Below are 14574 nucleotides of genomic sequence, written 5' to 3'. Positions count from 1 at the left end.
AGGCTCTGTTTGAACACACAAACTGTATGATACTGAATAGACCCCTGCTCCATCAAGGTCAGTTTCGTCTGCCTAGACAGGCAGCACCTCTCCAGGATCTCAGGCAGAGGTCTTTCACATTACCTACTACTTGATACATTTATTTGGAGATGGCAGGGGTTGTACATGGAACTTTCTGAATGCTAATCTAATACTCTACTACTGATCCACAGGACCATCCCCAATATATGCAGTAACATAAATTTGCAATGCATAAATCAGCAAACCCATCTCTACCACTGAGGTTTCCAAAACCTCCTCTTTCAGCTTATCCTGTTCTTTCTCCTAGCCTCAGAACCACATGAGGGCTGTAATCCCAACCCACAATATTAGAACCACTGCTCACAGTCTTTGTATGCCACTAGCTGAGGCTGCATTGCTCTGACTGAGCAATGTAGATATTTGTAGGATTCTATTCTTTAAAACAGGTCATGGAGTATGATTATATCACAGCCTTTTTATGATCCTGATAATTTTTAATAGACAGGTTTCACAGACACACTGCAAACAACAACTCATGTCCAATTGAAAACTACTGCTTTTGACAGCCAAGGCTGGGGGCACAGTACTGTGTAGCGCAGTACAGCACAGTGGACACACATAATTTTATGAAATCTCATACAAAAAACAAAACTTTAAAAATAGGAAACTAAAAGCAGCCATGAGGCTTGCATTTATTTCAAAATATACTATTCTAGAAAAGACAAAAGGTGACATAGCCAAGTTTGCCATTTACTCTACTCAGTCTACAACCACAGAATGCTGATTAAAGAAAGCTATAAACTTGGGTGTCTGGGCATGTGAATAAAGTTCTGCCATCAGGACTCTGTAAAATAATAATATAAACCCCCATTTTATACCTACAGAGATCTCTCTCTATTTATGCAGCACCCAAAGTGATTAATTAAATAAAAATGGCATAACTCCACCCAAACCATCTTAAAACTAGAAAAGATAAACCACATGCCACAATATTTAACGATTCAAATTTTTAATCCTGATTTCAGTCAGATTGGCTTCTTCACATTATGGAGAGAGCACAGTTTACAAACGCATGAAGACAAACTGTTAAACCAAAAATCAAACCAAGGTAATAAAGGACTTGGAAGCAGAATAAATAAGTAATAACTGTGATCAACCAAGGACAACATCTTAGAAAATCTTTTTTGACATATGGTATTATATTTGGAAACATGACAATTTTTCTTTATGTACCAATTTAAAGTTTTAAGTAAATGACCAGACAGTATATCATATCTAAGAAACTGTATCTGATAATGGGTTCAAACAGTCCATTATGCTGGAAGTGCCACAAAGTAGTACTTATTCCCACAAAGTCGCAGTCCTGTCTGTTAGCTTGGACATTTTGGAATATTATCAAGAAAGTAATCAAGAAGATAATGAAGACAAATTGGAAGCTCCAGTCACAGGGAAGATGGAGGTAGAAGAAACATCAGGAAATTCTCTTCCCCTTCTATAGCAATATTGTTAGACTGAGAGCAAGGGCTAGATTAATAGTTTCCTACTAGCCATGGACTTTTAACAGTCTAGCATTGTACCGCAATGTTTCTTTAGTGCTTTATTGAGGTTCATGGCCACAGTGAGCACAAAGGTACTCATGTAACCCCTAAACTGTGTGATACAGTGTGAGACACACACACATTTTTACCTCTCCATCCCTGAACTGAATAACTGAGGGCAAATGGTTGCATTTTTTAAATGGCATGTACTCCCCACTCACAATTTTACTCCCCATTCTTGGATACTATAAACTATGGATGCTCCTTCCCCTGTATTTTAAAGGGAACTTGGGGATGGATCCCTAAACTATCAAAAGAAAAACACTTCTATAATCTTGTCAGGATGCTTAGTTCCAAAGTGATCTGAAATCTTAAAGGATCATGAACTGAAAAGGAGATTAGAAACGTGTATCCTTTGCAACTAAAATCCCACCCCAGATGCTGCTCAGAACTCAGAGGAGGGAACACAAAACTGGGGATGGGGGTAGCTTCTTCTACCCTACCCCCATTCTCATGTCCCCTCCTTTCACGGCCTGAACATGCATTGACTCCTGAAGGGCATTGTGCAAGCTGAATCCTTCTTTGGGAGTTTGTGGGCAACTTGGAATTGTTAAAAAAAGTACTGCCTATAAACTATTTTTTTTCCTGCATACATGGAGACTCCTCCACATATAACAAAACCCTTATGCTGTCTTATCCTCATTTCACTTTCCTGCTAACAGGCATGGAGCTATCAAGTTTGCTATGAGAAGAAATCAATTATTGTTAAATTCTGCAATATTCCTGCTCACTTTTAAGAAGATACCATTCACCTATCAGAAACTGATTTAATGTATCACTGCAGCAAGGATAAATTATATTTCCACATTAACTTAATGGGAAAAACCTAGCATGTCGCGTTAAAACTGATCATATCAGGGGGCAGTAAGAAAAATGAAAATAATAAACAGGATTATAACTTTCAAACATTAATTACGTGAATACTTATATGATCAATATACTGTCACAAATTATGTTTATAAATATTTGATTAAACCCACCACTGTAGATAACAGCAAATTAAACATACATGCAAAGTTTCAGCAAAAATATAGCAAGACAAGAGTATGAGAAGGATTTGAAGGGTTTACTCCATGTGAGTTCCCTAAAGCTGGCTGAGTACCACATGGGTGCCAATGTTGTTGCACTGTGCATAGAATGCCTCAGTAGATCACAGGCTTAGTTGACCAACAGGTGCCCATTTGAAACATTTACACAATTATTTACAAAAATGTTTTGATTAGCCTGCCTGCTTGGGTTAAAAACAACTGAACAGGAGACAGAATAGGATATGAATATATAAAACCAAGATATTGAGATGACAGCAGTAAATTTGGTATTGCTGCACAAGACAGAAGGAATAGCATTGCTAGATTGAACCATCCTTCTTCCAATAGTGGCCAGTCATTGGAAGCTCTCAAGTGGAGGTGTGATAGCCTTCCCCTGTAGTTTATCTCAGCACCAGGTACTTTAAAGCACACCATCTCTGATCAAGGAGCTGATAAAAGTAGCTTCTGTGGGCAGTTGTGGACAGATAGGAGGAGCTGAGAGGGGCTTGTTAGGGTTAGTGGAATTTGCAGCACCTCCACATTTTAGAACTGCCTACTACTCCATACATAAACATATATGTGTATATAATTATAAGCAATGGCTGGGTAAACCCTGCCTCTTCACCAACCACAGAACACGGAAACAAATTAAGGTGAGAATCCATACCACAGAGCAACTTTGTAAGCACATAGCCACAGGGGAACATATGCTGCAACTAGAATCTTCCACTGGCCCTGATGATGAAATCTTACCATATACACTAGGCTGAATTCACTGTATATAAATTGTAGCACTGGAATAGTCCAGGCTTAGCACTGTGAGACACAAAATCAGATACTGATTTGTACAACAGCACCACCTGAAGTCCCTGGTTGAAACCTTGGTTGTGGTCACTCATAGTGAGATGCTATCAGCACATAGGTGCACCTACGTAATCCAGTCAAAACTAGCGGGAATGAAACGCATAAAATTAACTTTTCTCTATCCCCCTATTCAACCCCTCCTGTGTTCATTAGGATGTGATCTGTTGCTTCTTATTCCACTAATTCCTCTTGCTATTAAGAAAGTTCATTACACCAGCAGTGATCAGGAAGATTGTGAGGTCCAGTTGCCTAATGCAGGACACTGGAATATCTTCTCCCTTATAGCAAGTACCTCTCATCAAGAAAACAGGTGAGTAGTAAGTGGAGGCAGAGAAGGAGCTCAGGAAGGAATACCTTAACAATAACATTGTAAAATAGATTAGACTAAGAGAAAGTGACTGATACAAGGCCTCAGAGTAAGCTTCATGGAAGAATAGGTGATCTGAACCCAGGTTTTCTTAATCCTAGTCTAACACTCAAACCACTAAACAACAAGGATCCTTATCTGCCAATCATTATAAACACACAGATTCAGCTGTAAAACAGTCCAAACGTTTATTAAACAACATTAGAAATAGAATTTTGTAAGAAAGACATATTAATAGGATTGCAAGTCTTCCTGTTCTGACAGCATTCCTGTGTTTTTGGAAGCTGTTTGACAAATTGGAGAATAAGAAAGAGACCTTTCCTTATCACTGCATATTAGGGCTGGCTTAACTGGATACTTGTCCATAAAGCAGTTTGAAATGGTAAAGAAACCCTGCAACAACAAGAAAGGTGGCAACCCTGCAGAACACCTGGATACACAATGGTAACTGCAACTGCTGGTCTTGCTGTAAAGCCTTGCTCATGTTCTGCATTGCACTGGAAGTGGGAAAATCCTTGCCTCTGCACCAGTTGGAAGGTTGCCTGCAAACAGTCAAGGGAGACACAGGGACAGTAATGAGTAATATAGTGAACAGCTGCAAGAAAGAGCAGCTAAGCTCCAACTCGCAGCTGATAGTAATTATCAAATCAAGTGGTACTACCTAAGCACTCTTCCAGCTCTTATACCTTATCTCCCTCTTCCCTTCCCTCATTTTCATGTGTAGTCTGAAATAAAACTTACCTTTACTCCCTCCCTTGTAGGGAGTAGCAATGGAATTCTGGCTGCAATTTATGATGCTCCATGTGTCCAGGCTGTAATCCTGCAAGAAAAAACAAAGGAGTCATAAGGATTTGGCTAACAGCAACAATGGCTGGAGTGAATGGTGCTCACTCACAAAAGATGTCTGGTGCTCCCTGTAGTCTTTACCAATGGCTGGTAAAAGCTTACCTGTATATGGTGTTTCTTGAGCTACAATCTCCCTCACTTTTTATACAGAGCATACTTACTTTGTGCCCCTGTGTGGGAGACACTGCTAGCAGCTGCTGAAGAAGGGCTTTTAAGGCAATCATGAGTTAACTCATACTGCAGGGAAAATATGGGAGACAATGACTGAAGTTAAACTTGGAAACATAAAACTGCTTTTCCTGTTTATTTGTGTGGTAAAACTATGTTTACCTGCATTGCCCTGCATCCCAGATTGGAACAGAAATTTCTGTTGGCTTGTGTCTTGAAGTACAATACCTGTAATGGTTCTGAGAAGACAGGTGTTAATAAGATCTTCCTATATACTGCTTTAATTTCCTTGCTCTCTAGTCTTGTAATCAAGTTTTACTGCATCATTTGTTGTCTATGTTATGTGGACTATTTTTTGCATTTTTGCCCCTCCCCAATTCTGCCACTCCCTCAATTCATCTTGAGCCTCAATCAGAAAGGAGTATGAAGTAAATAATAATAGTCACCAGCTTTGGATGTTTCATCAAAGCAAGGAATTGAACTTGACACAACAACAAGAACAAATCTTTATTATTTTTGAAGTAGAACATAACCAATTCAGCCATGAACAAGAAAAAACCCCTTTCCCATCAGGTTCAGAGTAAAGGTCTGGTGTGTGTGTGGGGGGTACTCCTTTGATGACATACTCACTGGCTCCCCAAGAACCAGGATAAGCACATGATCTAATTCCATTAACTGGAAGGATTTATCTGTAAATTTAGGGTTGTCTGCTTGAGCTTCTTCTCTGCTTTCTTCAAGGGTTGGACTTGGGAAACATCAGGCAGGAATCAGACTGGAGGCCTGCTTCCTCTTTGAGATAAAATCACTGAAGAAGACTGTAAACAGCATATTGGGAGAGGACACCATTGCTGTGCATTGCAGAATACTTCTTCAATACTGCAGTGCTCAGCCAAGCTCTGTAAAGGTAGTCCCCTGTGCAAGCACCAGTCGTTTCCAACTCTGGGGTGATGTTGCTTTCACAACCTTTTCACGGCAGACTTTTTACGGAGTGGTTTGCCATTGCCTTCCCCAATCCAAGCTCTGTAAGTGGGTGTAAAAGCAAGCTGCTGCTGACTTGAAAAGTTTTCTTTTCAGCCTTTATACAAAATGTTTACATACTGTAAGACTCAGATAGTGCTGCCTGGGAAATACCTGGAGATTCTGGGTGTGGATCCTGTGGAGGAGAGAGTTTCAGAAGATGAGGGACCGAATCAGGATGTAATGCCATACTATCCACCCTCCAAAGCAGCCATTTTCTCCAGGGGGTCATCTGGAGTTCAACTATAATAACAGGAGATCTCAAGGCACCACCTGGAGGTTAGCAACCCTAGATCACTCAGAAAATATTTAAGATGTGAACTGAATCACGTGGTTCAGGTTTCCTTCTTGGTGCCATCAACTCAAGAAAGCATAAACATGCATTCTGACTGACAAACATACTGTTACCAATAAGGGAGTTTTGGAAGATGTTTAGTTAGTGTGAATAAAAAGAAACTTCAAACCACTGTAATAGTAAATGATAAATCACCAATTCAATCCTATACAAAAGGCCTACACAGATGTCTGTTTAATTATTCTTAGTTTAATTATCCTAGTTTTATTATTCTTATATAGCACTGTATTATGTTCAGAAGTTAATTAAATACAACAGTCACTGAATCCCTTCTTTTCCCACTTATTTAAAACAATTTGGTTGCTTCTTCCCCCATACATGTCTCTGCACAACTAAAGAGTACATTGGGAAAACAGTGACAGCTGCACAGCTTATCAGCTGTGCTTTTGCTTCCTTCCTGCCTGCAGGTATAATAGCATAAGAGTCCTCCTGGATCAGACCAGTGGCCCATTAGTCCAGTATCCTGTCTCACACAGTGGCCAACCAGTTACTCTGTAGGTCCAACAACAGGTCCTAGAGGCTGAGGTTTTCCCTTATATTGCCGCCCAGCACTGAACCACGGCTAGAAATCACTAATAGACCTATCCTTGGTGAATCCATCTAATCCCCTTTTAAAGCCATCTATGTCTGTGGCCATTAACTACATCCTTTGGCAGTGAATTCCACATTTTAATCACTTGTTAACAAGTATTTTCTTTTGTCCATCCTGAATCTACTGCTATCAATTGCACTGGATCCCAAAGTTCTAGTATTTTGGGAAAAGTAGTTCTCTTGGCCCACTCTTTCTACTCTGTGTGTATATAAACCTTTATCACATCCCCACAGTCGCCTAAACTGAAAAGTTAGACTCTTCAGCCTTTTTTCATAGGAAAGGTACAACACAACACCTTAATAATCTTTCTTGCCATCTTCTGTATTTTTTTCCATTTTTGCTATGTTCTTTTTAGTCCATGGGACAAGATTAAAAACCTGACATATCAGTATCAGGTAAGGCATTTTTCAGAGAGTGAATGCTTTTGCAGGTCAAAACTATTTGAAAACTGGATTCAGCCAACTTTGTAATATCATAAAACCTTAAGTTACCAATCAGAACAGGTTATCACATCAAAAGAGACACACACTTTTCGGGGGGATGGGACAAATTTTTGCCACTTTACCTGATACTGACATCTGGTCTGGACCACAGACTATTTTGAGATATACCAGAACTGCATGCTTTCTACAGAATGCTGCACCAGAGATCTATGCAGGGGCATTATAATATGGCTGTTTTATTTTCAGTCCCTTTCCTAATAATCCCCAGCGGAGTTTGCCCTTTTCACCAATGTGGCACACTAAGTTGAGATTTTTGTTCAGCTATGATTCCACCAAGTTCAGACACCATTAGTGTGTACTTAAAAGCTGGATTTTTTTGTTCCAATATATAGCTCCGTGCACTTACCTAAATTGGACTTCATTTGCCATACTAATCTGCAAAAATCTTCTTGGAGCTCTTCACAGTTGGCCTTGGTTTTTACCATCCTAAAGAATTTTGTGTCATCTACAAATTTGGCCACCACATTGCCCACCCCCAGTTCCAGATCACTGACAAACAAATTAAATAGCACCAGCCCCAATACCATTTCTTCTGGGACATTACTGTCCCCCACTGAAAAGACTATCCATTTATCCCTACCTTTTTTCCCTTTTATTATTATTTAGGATTTTTTTATGCTGTCTCCCCAGAGCCTTGCTCAAGGTGACTTACGATTTAATCACATCACAATATTAAAAACAAGCCCTTATAAGCAAGCAGCATTAAAACTATCCCAAAAACAAACACAGACCATTAAAAAGCGGATAAGATAAAACTCTTAATTAAAAACCTGGGTTAAAAGATTAGTTTTGGCCTAGTGCCTAAAAGAGTAGGTGTAAAGTAAAGTTGGTGCCGGGAGGGGGCATTCCAAAGGCAAGATGCCACCTCGGAAAATGCCCTTAGTCTATTTGCCACCCACTTCACAGAAAGCAGGGCTTGAGAGGCATATTTTAACTGGCCACTGGAATAGTATGACAGGAGACAGTCCTTCAGTTACCCTGTCCCCAAGCTCTTTAAGGTCTTTCAGGTAACAACCAGCACTCTGAATTGCGCCCAGGAACAGATAGGAAACCAGTGAAGATATTCTAGCACAAGAGTGATATGATCCCTGTAAACTACCCCTAAAAATAGCCTAGTAACTACATTTTGTACCAAATAAAGTTTCCGAACCATTTTCAAATGCAGCCTCATATAGAGTGCATTGTAGTACATTTACTTGGATGAGATCAGAGCATGGATCACTAAAGCCAGAACATAATAATAATAATAATAATAATATTTTATTTTTATATCCCGCCCTCCCCGCCAGGCGGGCTCAGGGCGGCTAACAGACATGGGGATCCCATGATTCACATAAAACAAGATAAACAGTTTTAAATATATCAGTCACAAATAAATTATTTAAAATAGTTAAAATATATAAAATGGTGCTAAAATACTGTATCATAGTGTACGCAAGATGGCTAGATGTCCATTCGTTGGATTAGTCAAGTTCTATCTCAAAAGCCAGCTGGAAAAGAAATGTTTTGCAAGCCCTGCGGAACTGGTTCAGGTCCCGCAGGGCTCGCACCATCTCAGGAAGGTCGTTCCACCAACGAGGGGCTATCACTGAGAAGGCCTGCTCCCTGGTAGCCTTCAACCTAGCTTCTCTTGGCCCAGGGATTGTTAGTAAGTTCTGAGAACCGGATCTCAGCGCTCTCTGGGGCACATATGGGGAGAGGCGGTCCTTTAGGTAGGCAGGTCCTCGGCCATATAGGGCTTTAAAGGTGATGACCAGCACCTTATAGCGAACACGGTAGACAACCGGCAGCCAATGCAGATCCCGCAGCCCAGGCCGCGCAGGTTCCCACCGTGGTAGTCCCTCCAGTAGCCTGGCCGCCGCGTTCTGGACTACCTGAAGTCTCCGTGTTCGGTATAGGGGCAGCCCCATGTAGAGGGCATTGCAGTAGTCCAATCTCGAAGTGACCGTTGCGTGGATCACAGTTGCTAGGTCGGTGCGCTCCAAGAAGGGAGCCAACTGCCTCGCCCTCTTAAGGTGAAAGAAGGCGGATCTAGCAGTGGCGGCTACCTGGGCCTCCATTGATAAAGAGGATTCCAGTAGCACTCCCAGGCTCTTGACTTTGCGCACTGGTACCAGTGGCGCACCGTCAAAGGCCGGTAAAGTGATCTCCCCTCCCGGTCCGCCGCGGCCCACGCAAAGGACCTCAGTCTTCGCCGGATTCAACTTCAGCCCGCTCAGCCTGAGCCAGTCAGCCACGGCTTGTAATGCCCGGTCCAAATTTGTAGGGACATCGCCAGCCCGGCCGTCCATCAATAGATAGAGCTGGGTGTCATCTGCGTATTGATGACAACCCAGCCCATACCTCCGTGCAATCTGGGCAAGGGGGCGCATAAAGATGTTAAACAACATCGGGGAGAGAACTGCCCCCTGAGGCACACCACAATGAAGTGGGTATCTCTGAGACAGCTCCCCCCCAATTGCCACCCTTTGTCCCCGACCATCAAGAAAGGAGGAGAGCCACTGTAAGGCTAGCCCCCGAATTCCTGCGTCGGCGAGGCGGCGGGTCAGCAGCTGATGGTCGACCATATCGAACGCAGCCGATAGGTCTAGCAACAGCAATACCGCCGAGCCGCCTCGATCCAGTTGTCGTCGGAGGTCATCCATGAGGGCGACCAGGACTGTTTCCGTCCCATGGCCCGGGCGGAAGCCGGACTGGCATGGGTCTAGGACGGAAGCGTCCTCCAGAAATTCCTGTAACTGCACCGCCACAGCCCTCTCGATAATTTTGCCCAAAAAGGGCAAGTTTGAGACCGGCCGGTAGTGTGCCAATTCGGCCGGGTCTGATGACGGTTTTTTCAGGAGAGGGCGGACCAATGCCTCTTTCAGGGGTGTTGGAAAAACGCCTTCTGAAAGGGATCGATTTATAATATCCCGTATAGGATATCTTAATTCCTCCTGGCAGGCCTTAATTAGCCAGGAGGGGCATGGGTCCAGATCACAAGTTGTGGATCGTGCAGTGCCAAGAATTCTGTCGACTTCCTCCAAGCTGAGCGGGTCGAAGCAATCCAGAGTTAACTCAGAAGACACGCATTGGGTTTCGAGTCCACTTACTGCCTCAAAATTGGCGGGGCAGTCCTGGCGGAGCGATTGGACCTTATCCGCAAAGAATTTTGCAAAAGCCTCACAGCCAATCTCCAATTCCTTAGCTTTGAATTGCCTTGAGGCATTTAGTCAGATTCCGAATTATTCTGAATAATTGGGCTGGGCGCGAATTTGCGGATGCAATCTTAGCCGCAAAGTATGTTTTCTTTGCGGCCTTGATTGCCATCTCATAGGACTTCATAAACTTCCTGTAAGATGTTCTAATCGCCTCGTCACGAGTACGTCGCCATTGCCTCTCTAGCCGTCTAAGGCCTTGTTTCAGCTGGCGTAATTCCGGGGTATACCACGGAGCCAGCTTAGTCCGAGGTCGCAGAGGGCGCCGAGGTGCGATTTCCTCGATGGCCCTAGAGAGCCGGCTATTCCAGGTCTCAATCAGGCCATCGAGGGAATCGCCAGAGGGCCAGGGGTCCCGTAGAGCCATCTGGAACATGCTTTTCAAGGAATGGCCATGGCTGGCAAACCTGCCAGAGCTGATAAGAAGTGCTACATGCCACAGATAAGACCTAAGCCTCCAACCACAGACCAGGATCCAGTAGCACCCCAAGCCAGGTCCACCCTGAAATCTGCTCCTTCAAGAGAAGTGCGACCCCATCTCCCAAGTCACACTTCCTTCCCCAACCAGTAGCACTTCTGTATTCAGAAATTCCACAGACCCACCTGGCTTAGCTGTTAAGGTGATATAGAACTATGTATCATTCGCATACTGGTGACACTTTGTTCCAAATGTCTCCCAAAAGTTGCATGTAGATAAACATTATGGCTTACAAGATGGAACACTGTACCCCGCCCCCCCCCCCCCAGCACACATGCCACATAGCTGAGCAGCAGTCCCCTACCACAATTGGTGCGGAACCACTGAAGCACAATGCCCGCTGCTTCTAGCCCAGCCAGCCTCCCTGGAAATACACCATAGTCAGTGGTTTCTCAAAGACACTGAGAGGTCTAGGAGAACCATCAGGAATGCACCCTTATGGTAAGGATCATAAGTCAAGGCAATCAGGGCTGTTTCCATCCTGAATCCAGATTGAAATGGGTATAGACAGTCCATCTCCATCAAGACCACCTGAAGCTGGGTAAGCCACCACCCAATGGAACACCCTGACCAAGAATGGAATATTAACCACCTTGTGGTAGTTGTTTAGGTTGTTTGGATCTAAGGATGCCTTCTTCAGGAGGGGTTTTTCAAAGCTGTAGAGAAGCATTATTATCTCCTGGATCCAGTCCAGCATGATATTATTGGCCATAAGAAATAACACTGGATGTGGGAGCCCCAGACTTTGAAGCACCTTGTCCAATTCATCAGCCTTCACCAACAGACATTCATACAACTAAGACCAGATTGTGCTACAGCAGCTCCCTGAGATTAAGCCAGTCCAACAGGAATGTCTAAATCATGATAGATGCAACTGAAATTGCTTGAAAAATGTTTTGCAAAATAATCACAGCTAGCTTAAGCAATTTTTAATCCACAGAAAAATCCACACTCTTCTATCATCACTGCTAAGCTTACACAGGAGTCTTTGGTGAGCTACATTGATGAGACGCCTTTTGAAAGAGTAAGTATATAATCCCTACTGGGTCACCATTATGTTTGTTCACTTTCTCAAAAACTCCAAAAGGTTGGTGAAGCAAGACTTTCCTTCGCAAAAGCTATTTTGCTTTCTCATTTGTTTCTCTATGTGCCTAATAAGTCTATCTTTGATTACAGTTTCTACTGATTTGCCTGAAACAGACATTAATACTTATTAGGCTAACTGGCCTGTAATTTTCAGGTTCCCTTCTGGACCCCTTAATAAAAATTGGTCTAATATTTGCTACCCTTCAGTCTTCTGGTACAGTGGCTGATTATAGTGACAAGTTACATACACTGGTTAATAGATCAACCATTTCACATGTGAGTTCCCTAAGAACCCTCAAACAAATGCCATCAGGACCTTGAGACTAGTGGTTTTTAATTTCTCCAATAGGACTAGTATGTCTTGTTACTACAATTTGACTCAGATTTTCAGACATCCTTCTTGAAACCAGTTGCTTTAACCCAGGGGTGGTCAAACTTACTAACATAAGAGTCACATAGGATAAATGTCAGATGTTGGAGGGAGGAAGATGGGGGAAGGAGAAGGAAGAAAGAGAGGGAAATAAAGCAACTTTAAATGCATTCTCCAAACTGTAGGCTGGCTTGGAGTAGTGATTTAAAGAGAGAAATGCTTTCTCCAAGCTGGCCAGTGGGGTGGTGGGCGCTTTGAGAGCCACACAAGAGCCACATGTTTGGCCACTCTTGCTCGAGCTCCACACTTTCCACAGTGACACAGATGTGGTGGGTTCTTTTAGCTTCTTCACCATGCCCCATCTTCCTTTAGCATTCTTTTTATTCCTTGGTCAGCCAAGGACAGAACTCCTATAAGGCTAGTTTTCTGCTCCAGGTATATTTAAAGAAATGCTTATTAGATATGTTCTTTCAGACTTGGAAGAACATTTCCTAGTCTGAGGGGTGCATTCAATCTAACCTTCATTCAGTATGGTTTTGAAAAAGCAATCAAGCAACCTGGGTCCCTTTAATTTCCCTTTTAGCTTCATAATTAGTCCCTTCATTTTTGTAAAAAAAAAAAAAACCTTTCGAAATCAATGTTACTGCTTTGGACTTCAGGCGTAACTTTCTATTGACATGAATGGTGAACTTAACAGCATTGAAGTAATTGTTCTCAACTGGTGTAACATCATCTACATCTTGCACCAGGTCTCCAGGTTTCTGAAACACTCACTGTATTATCATTTAGCACCAAGCACTCCAGATCCCCCATCTTGACTTCCAGAACACTGTCCCAAACCAAAGGTTCCTGAACCCCCGTTTGCTTTCCCTATGGGTTAGTTTAAAAGCTGCTCAGGAGTCATCTCTTTTGAATGGGTTTGGCTTGTACCAGAAACTTCCCCAGTGCCTTAACAAACCTGAGCCGTCCCTCTCAGAATTAGATTGAGACCCTAATCTGTGCCTGTCTAGCTGGCTTTGTGTGTGGAACCAGTAGCAATTCTGAGAACACCACCTTTGAGGTCAAAGCCTTTAACTTTCTGCCTAGTCACCTAATTTTTCCCCTCCCTCAAGAACCACAGGGCATTCCCCAACATTAATTGGTACTAACATGCACCGCGACTGTTAACCCTGCCCAGCATTATATATCAACCTATCTAAAGAGTGTGATGTCCACAACCTTTGCACCAGGCTGGAAGGCCACCATGTGGTCACAGTCAGCATGACCCCCTCCAAACTCAAGCCCCTCAATCTCCACAACAGCAGAGAAGCTGTCAGCACAACCACTGGAACCACTGTAGCAGGTTCCTAAAAACTTTCTCTGCATACTTCTGTTCAAAAGCCTTGAATGGAAGTGCTCAGGAAGCCTGTATGCAAGTCCAAGAGGCACGAACTAAAGAACCCTTGGCTCACAGTGTTGGAGCCTACGATAGCCAACCTTGTGAAGAAGGGCCTGGCCAGGATTTATTTGTTTGCATTTGTGATTGCTAACATGTTAATAAAGTCTGAAAATTTCTGTATTTTGGGGGGTTGGGGTAGCAGCCTAAAAACATTTTAAATTTTGTTTTTTCAATAGAAAGCTGCAGGACCAGCCTTCTCCAAGATATTGTCTTCTGAAAAGAACCAAAAAGCTATGGGATTTGAAATATATGTTCAAATATGCATAATGAACATGGGAGAGAACAGGAAAAGCACCTGCCTTGATCAAAAAGAAACACTTCCAGCTACTTCATGCCAGTGGGTAGCAAGACTGAGTTTCTCCTTCACTTTACCCTTTAGTCACCACTCATGCAGGTAGGCATAAAGAGCCCCGTGGCGCAGAGTGTTAAAGCTGCAGTACTGTAGTCCTAAAGCTCTGCTTATGACCTGAGTTCGATCCCCGGTGGAAACTGGGTTTTCACGTAGCCGGCTTGAGGTTGGCTCAGCCTTCCATCCTTCCAAGGTTGGTAAAATGAGTACCCAGCTTGCTGGGGGGGAAGTGTAGATGACTGGGGAAGGCAATGGCAAACCACCCCGTAAAAAGTCTGCTGTGAAAACATTGTGAAA

The 14574-nt window shown here is 43.0% G+C and overlaps 1 protein-coding gene across 8 annotated transcripts in view; it reads right to left on the bottom strand.

Annotated features, from left to right (window-relative positions):
- PLAG1 (PLAG1 zinc finger) overlaps positions 1-14574 on the bottom strand; it is a 43751-nt gene that overhangs the window by 10034 nt on the left and 19143 nt on the right. For 3 of the 8 annotated variants that reach the window (XM_060243767.1, XM_060243768.1, XM_060243771.1), the window contains exon 1: positions 4309-4439. The exons of the other annotated variants lie outside the window; for them this stretch is intronic. The gene's annotated coding sequence lies outside the window, so the exon portion shown is untranslated. Of the gene's footprint in view, positions 1-4308; positions 4440-14574 lie in introns of those variants that run through there. 8 annotated transcript variants of the gene reach the window in all.

This window comes from Heteronotia binoei, chromosome 7 (assembly GCF_032191835.1).
Source record: "Heteronotia binoei isolate CCM8104 ecotype False Entrance Well chromosome 7, APGP_CSIRO_Hbin_v1, whole genome shotgun sequence".
In the NCBI taxonomy this organism is placed as follows: Eukaryota; Metazoa; Chordata; class Lepidosauria; order Squamata; family Gekkonidae; genus Heteronotia; species Heteronotia binoei.
The sequence above is the reverse complement of the archived record's forward strand: the minus strand, read 5'-3'. Positions and strand labels throughout refer to the sequence as shown.